Genomic DNA, 9,281 nt, shown 5'->3' with positions numbered 1-9,281 from the left:
GGGAGACATATTGAGAGATGCAACATTGACACCTATTGGTGCTCTTAAGCATTACACTGTTTGCCAGTCACTTTAATTTTTTTCAGAAATTCAATCACGAAACGTTTTTATTTCATCAATGTGCAACTGAAAATCAGCATTTCCAGAGGAAAACATAATAATGACCATTTCCGGGTTGTTCTACATTACTCTGAAAATTTGTCCTGGCATTTCCCAGCATCAGCCTACCTCGACACCCTGTCACAAATTCCCCTGACGCCATTCTCCACGCAACACCTCTTTTCAAGCAGTGCAGGGGAACATACCACATTGTCCTGTGCCTTTCATTGGGCGCTCGTGGGACCACCTGGTCTTACCAACATGGCACCCAACTGAGTCACGCACTGGGAAGGGAAATGACTTACATTCATCCTTGAGCTGCGCAGCCCTCCACTGATCTGAGCCAGCCCATTAACTCGTGGCTGGGCGCTGATCCAACAGACACCAACTGCCCTCCTGCAAACTGCTTGAGGCTCATCTTTGATGTGTGCCTCGGAAGAAAGACCTGTTCTCATCAACTGCCTATCGCCAGCCTTTCAATTTGCCTCAGAAGAATGCAATGTTTCTGAGGTGTGGTCACTGCAATGATGTGGGAAACAAGGGAGCTTCAGCAGGGCGACAAGGACGAGATGTGTCTATATCCTGTTGAGTGAAGGATAAGTATTGGTCAGGACTCTGGGGGAACTTCCCCCTGCTCTGAGAGTAGACGGTGAGTGTTGCAGGACTTCTTGTCCATGAGTGCTCTGCAGTTGAGCCAATCTTTTTCCTCATCCAACCTCCATAAGCAAAAGCTTTGGAATGGGATTACAGGAGAGTGCTTTGAAGCAGGCACTCTGGCCGATTATTCACTCCTCTACAGGATGTCCACGATGGGTCTGTAGCTGCTCCTCATCCTATGCACGTAGGGAAATGCTGCTACTTCCTTTATGTCAGATACCCCCCACTGAATCCACTGATCCGTGGCTCCCTAGGCCTGGGATATTCCCCAAGATCTATAGTTCACCCCTCACCCACAAAACAGTGATTACCTCCCACTGCCCGCCCCTCCTCCTAGTTTGCTGCAGACCCAGTGCACTCAATCCCAAACCTGATCCCACCAATAAAAACAGCACATTTGTGCAGAGGATGGTGCTGCTGCCGCTCGAATCAAGGCACCTGGGTCTGATCCTGATCTCTGGTGCTGCCTGTGTGGAGCTTGCACATTTCCCCTGGATGCTGTGGCTTCCTCCCAGAGCCCAGAGGTGTGCTGGTGGTTAGGTTAATTAGCCACGGTAAATTACTCCCAGTGTAGGTGAGTAGTAGGAGGATCAAGGGGGAAATTGATGGGCATGTGACAGAGAACAGGAGACAGGGGAATGGGATTGGTGGGTTCGCTTGAAGAGCCAGCACAGACCTAATGCCCTGAATGGCCTCCTTCTATATCCTAGGACATGTGAGAAGTAAGCTCCTGTCTTTTCATCACCAATCCCCTTCTGAACCCGTCTTGGTCTACCCACCACCACTTCCATTCCCCCGACCAAATGCAATCACCTCTATACCCACAACCAGTCAAACACTCCTAGCTTTGGGAAGGGAGAACCCAGAGTTCGGTCTAGAGCACGAAGTGGGTGCAGTAGAATTTGTAGACAATGATCTAACCCTTGATCTTATACCTGACCAATGGCTTGCTGTGAACACACACTTTGCCTTTGTTTCAAACAAAATGTGGTCAGTAATGCAAAACGATTTATTTACTTTTAAGTCAATTTATTCCATTGTCCACTTGTCAGAAATCAAGGGTTCATAGAGTTTCCCACCACTGAAGTTGTTCAGCCAATTCAACCTAAAAGAACTTTCCACTTGGTTCCTGTGGGCGATTTAACATCTGCGTTTGGAAGAGCCTGTTCCATGATTCTGGCAATGCCTCACCATAAACAATCATTAGGAGGAGCACAGAAGTATTCAAGGAGGAGCACAGAAGTGTTCTTCAATTCTCTCCCTCTGTGAAGGAAAGATTTTAGTTTCTGCACTGTGCTGGTCCCTGACTACTGTGCTGAGACCAAGACGTCATCATAAGGAAGGAGTTTCCTGCTAACTTATAGCCATTTCTCATGGACTATTTCCAGGACTTTCCACATGTAAGTGTTGTATTTACACACAAAATAACAATGGCTACACAATGGTTAAAAATATAAGCTCTTCTTTGCTCTATATCCACCAACCCTTCCCCTCCTTTAACCATTATGGACTATTGTCATATATAAAGGGTCCTGCATGATAAATGTAAGTTGCTACTTGAACAAGTATTGACTAATGTACAAAGCTTAGGGTTTTGATTACAATCTTCAAAGTCATTCTGTCAATGAGGATCATTCAGAAAATCTGACAGATACCTTCCATTCTTCTTATAGTTCAGCTAACCCTTCTGGAAATAGTATCCAATCCGAGAAAGTGTGCATTTACATGCAAGAGTGGTATCACCTGCATAAACACACACAAGCAGGGCAGGTTGCTAGGCACATGTGGAATCTTTCCAACAGAGTTCTGCTCAAACCATGAACACAACGCTGCTGGTGCATGCATGATGTCCATTGACAGGTTCAAAAGGTCATGCAATATTGGAGATGAGAGCCAACTGCCCGTCATTTCCTCGATGAGTGACCATCTCTGAAAAGGCTAGCAGTTAACTGCCCATTCCCAATTGCCCTTGAGAAGATGAACCTCTTGCATTTCTTCTGCTGAAGAAACTCCCACAGCGCTGTCAGATAGAAAGTTCCAAGAGTTAAATCCCGTGGTGAGGACTTCTATTTACACATCATGATGGTGTGTGACCTGGAGAGTAACGTGCATTTGATAATATTCCAATGTCTTTGCTGTCTTGCTCTTCTAGGTGGCGAAGGTCGCGGAATTAGGAGGTGCTCTTGAAGCTCTGAAGAAGCATTTTGCAGATGATACCCATTGAACCATAGTGCACCAAAATTAAGATGCTGACTCGTGAATGTATATCAATCAAAGGGTGCCTTGGGAAATTTTGAATTTAGCTGACCTTAAGACAACTGAACCATTAAAAAAAATAACCCCAATAACCTGCAAGGTTACAACTGGTGTTTACTGTAACGTTCTGCACTGACTCAGCCAGCTCCATCATGGGCACAACCCTCCCCACAATCAAGGACATCTTCAAGAGGCGGTGCCTCAAGAAGGTGGCATCCATCACTAAGGACCCTCACCATCCGGGACGTGCCCTCTTCTTGTTACTACCATCAGGGAGCAGGTACAGGAGCCTGAAGACTCACACCCAATAATTCAGAAACAGCTTCTTCCCCTCCCCGTCATCAGATTTCTGAATGGTCCATGAACCCATGAACACTACCTCATTATTCTCTTATTTTTGAATGGTCCATGAACCCATGAACACTACCTCATTATTCTCTTAGTTTTGAACTAATTAGTTATTTTTACAATTTATAGTAATTTCATGCCTTTGCACTGTACCGCTGCAACAATAAATTTCATGTCATATAAGTCAGTGATGATAAATCTGATTCTGATTTTGACTGCTGGCACTTAAGTTCAGCCCAAGGAAAAATCAGCCATGATTGAATGGTGGAGCAGACTGGATGGGACGAATGGCCTAATTCTGCTCCTATACTTCATGGTTATAGTCTAATGGCCTAAGACTGAGCCGCACTGATGAAGAAGCTCCTCGGTTCAGCCTGTCTCTGGCTCCTATTTTATCAGTGTTATAGAAACTGCCAGCCTTTGTTGCAGTTATATCCTAAACTCTCCTGCCTGAGAGGAAAGGCATGTCCCCTTTGACACGCACCAACTTTTATGGATGCACCGTAGAAAACATCCTATCTGGATGCATTATGACTTGGTACGGCAACTGCTCTGCCCGTGACTGCAAGAAACTGCAGAGAGTTGTGGATACAACTCAGCACATCACAGAAACCAGCCTCCCCTCCTTGGACTCTTCCTAAACTTCTCGCAACCAGCATAATCAAAGACCCCACCCACCCCGGACATTCTGTCTTCTTCCCCCTCCCTTCGGCAGAAGATACAAAAGCCTGAAAGCGCATACCACCAGGCTCAAGGACAGCTTCTATCCCACTGTTGTAAGACAATTGAACAGTTCTCTAGTACGATAGATGGACTCTTGACCTCATGATCTAGCTTGTTATGATTTTGCACCTTATTGTCTGCCTGCCCTGTACTTTCACTGTAGCTGTTACACTTTATTCTGCATTCTGTTATTGTTTTAACTTGTACTACCTCAATGCACTGTGTAATGAATTGATCTGTATGAACGGTATGCATGACAAGTTTTTCACTGTGACAATAATAAACCAGTTCTAATTCCAAAGAGTTACTCCCCAGTGGATGCCACTGCCCCCGTCCATCCGGCTGCTGAAAGTTGAGGGAGATGTGACGAATGAGCCACCATCAAACTACTTCAGTAATTCTGCATGTGAGGAACTTCCCTGACACCACATTAACCTGCTGCATCGCTGCTGTGCCTTTTGCTTGTTTTTACAAAGTCAATCCAGACCAAAAGTGAAAATAACCCAGGTAGCATGAAATTCATCGCTGGGAGCATCAGCACATTGTTCGCCTCATTATAGGATGTGGAAGCTTTAGAGAGGGTACAGACGAGATTTACCAGGATGCTGCCTGGATTGGAGAGCATGTCTTATGAGGATAGGTTGAATGAGCCAGGGCTTTTCTCTTTGGAGAGAAGGAGGATGAGAGGTGAATTGATAGATGTGTACAAGATGATAAGAGGCATAGACCGAGTGGACAGTCAGAGACTTTTTCCCGGGGCGAAAATGGTTAACACGAGGGGACATAATTTTAAGGTGATTGCAGGAAAATATAAGGGAGATGTCAGAGGCAAGTTTTTTTATACAGAGAGTGGTGGGTGCGTGGAACGCACTGCCAGCAGAGATGGTGGAGGCAGATACATTAGGGACGTTTAAGAGACTCTTAGATAGCTACATGAATGATAGAGAAATGGAGGGATATGTGGGAGGGAAGGGTTAGATAGATATTAGAGCAGGATAAAATGTTGGCACAACATCGTGGGCCAAAGGTCCTGCACTGTGCTGTAGTGTTCTATGTTTGCTGATGCTGAGGGAGTACAAGACGTCAATGCCAATATAAAGTGCTTCGTGTGATTGACTGGGGTTCATATTTTTGAACATTTCAGTATATTCCAATTTGTGTTGAGTTACCTTTGGTCAGTTAGAGCGTCAGTGGTATCAAACCTGGGAATTTCCATATTTTGCTAAATCTGAGGCTCCAACTACAATTTAGTAACTTTGGTTTGTGTAGCATCTTGCATGATGCGGGGAACCCGAAAAGCTTTGCGAGTGTGTCTAGCTTGAGCAGCTCCTCACATCTGCGACCACGCAACTGTAAACAGCGCAAATACTGCTGTTTGCACCTGAAACTGCTTTTCACTTCTCCTCAACAAAATGAGGGATCTTTCCATCCCCTCATGAGCATTTCCGCAATGCATTGAGAAACCTGTTCTTGTTTATTATTGTAAACCACATGTGAGAATATCAGATCCTGGTTGGCTCATCTCTGCAAGCTTGGCTCCAATGAAGTCCATAGATCTTCCAATTTAAATAAGTTTACGTATTTCTTGATATATAAGATATAAGCATCACAGAGACATGTATAAGGAAACTATACGGGCCTAGAAGCTTCTTCACGCAACTACAAACTACAGTTGGAAGTTAGCTTAGAGCAATATCGTGCAGGAGTGTCTTAACCCTGTCAGGAAGTACAATCCTTTGCTTTTCTTTTTTGCAGAATTTTAATTGATAGCAGCTATTTTTCAATGTAAAAATCACCCAGTTGACATCAACATCAGTGTAACACCCAAAACTCATCAGTGTAACACCCAAAACTCATCTCCTGTATGATTTTTACATGCCGCCAATCTGAAAGATGACAGTCCTGTTTTACTGTCCGTATTAACCCTGATTTCATCCCAAACCAAGATATTGATAGGAACAATGCTCATTCTGCGTTCTTTGTTCTCAGTGAGCTCCGTGACCTTCTGAGAAGTCAAAAGCAACCTCACAGGTGCACATGGTCCGCTTAGTCCGTGGAGTTCAAGGTCAGAGTGACCTTCAGCTTCCCAGTCTCAGGATCATTCCAGGTTGCTGCAGATTGCTGCCACACCTCACAATTTACCGCTCACTCCTGCGATAAGGAGATCCTAGCCCCATACTCAACAAGAGGAGAGCTCATTTACTTTTCCTTCAAATAGCAGGAACAGGCAGAGCAGGGATTTACCTGCAATGTAACCTTCCTCACACTACAGAGTGTGGTCTGCACCCTGGTATAATTACTCCTTATTGGTATTGGTTTATTATTGTCACTTGTACCGAGGCACAGTGAAAAACTTGTCTTGAATACCGTTGGCTCAGATCAATTCATTACACAGTGCATTGAGGTAGTACAGGGTAAAAAAAACAATAACAGAACACAGAGTAAAATGTCACAGCTACAGGGAAGAGCATTGTAGATAGACAATAAGCTGCAAGGTCATAACGAGGTAGATTGGTAAAGGTATTGGTTTATTATTGTCACTTGTACCGAGGTACAGTGAAAAACTTCTCTTGCGTACCTTTCGTACAGATCAATTCATTACACAGTGCATTGAGGCAGTACAGGGTAAAAACAATAACAGAATACAGAATAAAGTGTCACAGCTACAGGGAAGTGCATTGAAGGTAGACAATAAGGGGCACAGTAGTGTAGTAGTTAGCGTAACACTATTACAGCGCCAGCGACCTGGGTTCAATCCTGACCGCTGTCTGTAAGGAGTTTGTACGTTCTCCCCATATCTGCGTGGGTTTCCTCCGGGTGCTCCAGTTTCCCCCCACGTTCCAAGGACGTACAGGTTAGGAAGTTGTGGGCATGCTATATTGGTGCTGGAAGCATGGCGACACTTGCGGGCTGCCCCTTAGAATACTCTGCGCAAAAGATGCATTTCACTGTGTGTTTCAATGTACATGTGACTAATAAAGATATATCATCATATCATCAAGGTCAAACAAGGTAGACTGTGAGGTCAAGAGTTTATCTCATTGTATAGAAACAGAGACCTTCTGACAATTACCTGCCAGTTGTGCCTGACGGTCAACCCAAGGGGTCTCTTTGAGAAAGAGCATGGCTCCTGTGGACACTATTGCCCACCAGTCATTCCCAGGTGCACTGACCCCTTGGAGCATTCTCCCAACCCCCATCATCACTGCAGCATCCAATTATTCAGTGGCAACACTCATGTGGCTGCAAGACTGGTGCATGTACTGTCATATATTCTTTAAAAGTTGCTTTCAGAAGTTGAACCTGCAAGGCTAAATGCTGGCAGCCTCAGGAACTTGCTGAAATTGGCACAATGCAGCATTACATGGGAAACCAGACAACACTAGTGAACCTTGCAATTCAAGATCTCCATCCTTAGGGGACTTTTACAATCAGCATTCACATGTCCCACAATATTGTTTAATGCCATAAATAGTTCATTGCCTGGAAATTATTTTACATTACTTTAAAGCAAAAACACTTAAATCCTTTTTCCAACTTACCAAATAATTGGAAGCAATATGCAGATGTCAAACTCACCCATTTCCTAGTCACTTGAGGTTCTTGGTGAGAAGCGACTGGTCCACTGCCTGTAAGCCTTCACTCACTGCCTCAGGGTCCTTTCTAACTGTTATGAGAGATTTGTGAGGGAAAACAAGACAGACTCTCGACCTGTGGTTCACTGCGAAGCTCCGGGCACTCCTGCTACCCTTTGCAACTCACTGGAGAAGTCCCAGATTTGAAAGCAACCTCGCCAATGCTGGACTATGCGCCCCTGCCTTCCCTCTGTGGCAGAGTGAGCAGAGGAAATGCCTTTGTGTGCTACTACATTTGTGAGACCTTTTCTATCGTGTTTGATGCATGGAGCCTTGTGCATGAGAAAATGTGGCATCTTGCAGCTGCTGTTGATCCCTTCCACATCACTGTCTTAATGCATCTTCTAAAATGCGAACATGTTTCCTTTGTGAAATCACTCTCATTTTGTTTGTGATTTGGAAGCTCCAATGGTGGCCAAATATTCCCCCTGATACGGATTAGGTTGCTATTTGGTGACTGTCCCTTTAAAATATAGTACAGTAGAGAGTAGTGTGTGTGGGGTGTCATCACTGTAACAAGATAACAACGTGCTGACTGTTGAGTGAGTCAGAGAGAGAGGGAAAGAGAGAGAGACACTGACTGCTGGTCTCTGTATCAATGGATGAAGAACAATAACTGTGTCTGTCACTACAATCCACATATGGATTTTTGGGGTGATCCAGTAGAGTCCACTTTGTCGTTAACCTGTAGAAGGAAACAGGTAGCTCTGTGGATGGCCACGTCTCGAATGCCTTTTAGGGTGGCAGATACTTCGGAACAAAGCAGTGGAGATCATCAGTGACTGAGGTGTTGTATGGGTTCCGTCGTGGAACATTTATATTTTGTAAATTCTCTCTTTATTCTCTCTCTACATTTTCTCCTCAGTCAACGGTGGTTTTGCAAAAGCCTTTGCTCACATTTCACCTTATGACTTGCTGAACTGAACTTTGAGAGCTACTCCTGGACTTGGAGTTTGGGAATTTGCCACACACAGACTTTGAGTTTAGTTTTTGGCGTTAATGTTTAATATCTGACATTTTTACTTTTCCTATTATTACAAGTAGTTATTAATAGTTTCTAACACTTGTGTGTTTCTACTGTTGCTGGCACGTAACACCCCATACATTGCCGTCCAGAAAAATATCAATCTCTTTATTAAATGAACTCAGTGTCAGAACCTCCATAGCCGTTGTTGTCCTGATGAAGGGTCTCGACCTGAAACATTTCATTTCCCTCCATGGACGCTGCCTGACCTGCTGAGTTTCCTCCAGCACTTTGTGTGTGTTGCTCCAGATTCCAGTGCCTGCAGCATCTCATGGGTCTGTCATTTAAATCCTGCCTGCCTCTCCAATTTCCCTTTGGTCCTCTCCTCACCTTAAAACATGTCCTCACTCTGACTTTGTGAATTTTTGTTTCAGTTTTCTGTTGTTAATGTGAAACAGCGGCTGCCGGTTCCCTCCCCACAGCCGCTGAGCGACCTGCCGGCTGCTCCCAGCCCAGCCGCTGGGCGGCGCCTGATCTCCGCCAGGGGGCAGCAAGGATCCACCGTAGGCTCCGCCCCCCAGCTCAGCCTTCGGGTGCCC

The sequence above is a fragment of the Pristis pectinata genome, chromosome 22 (assembly GCF_009764475.1).
Source record: "Pristis pectinata isolate sPriPec2 chromosome 22, sPriPec2.1.pri, whole genome shotgun sequence".
In the NCBI taxonomy this organism is placed as follows: domain Eukaryota; kingdom Metazoa; phylum Chordata; class Chondrichthyes; order Rhinopristiformes; family Pristidae; genus Pristis; species Pristis pectinata.
The sequence above is the reverse complement of the archived record's forward strand: the minus strand, read 5'-3'. Positions refer to the sequence as shown.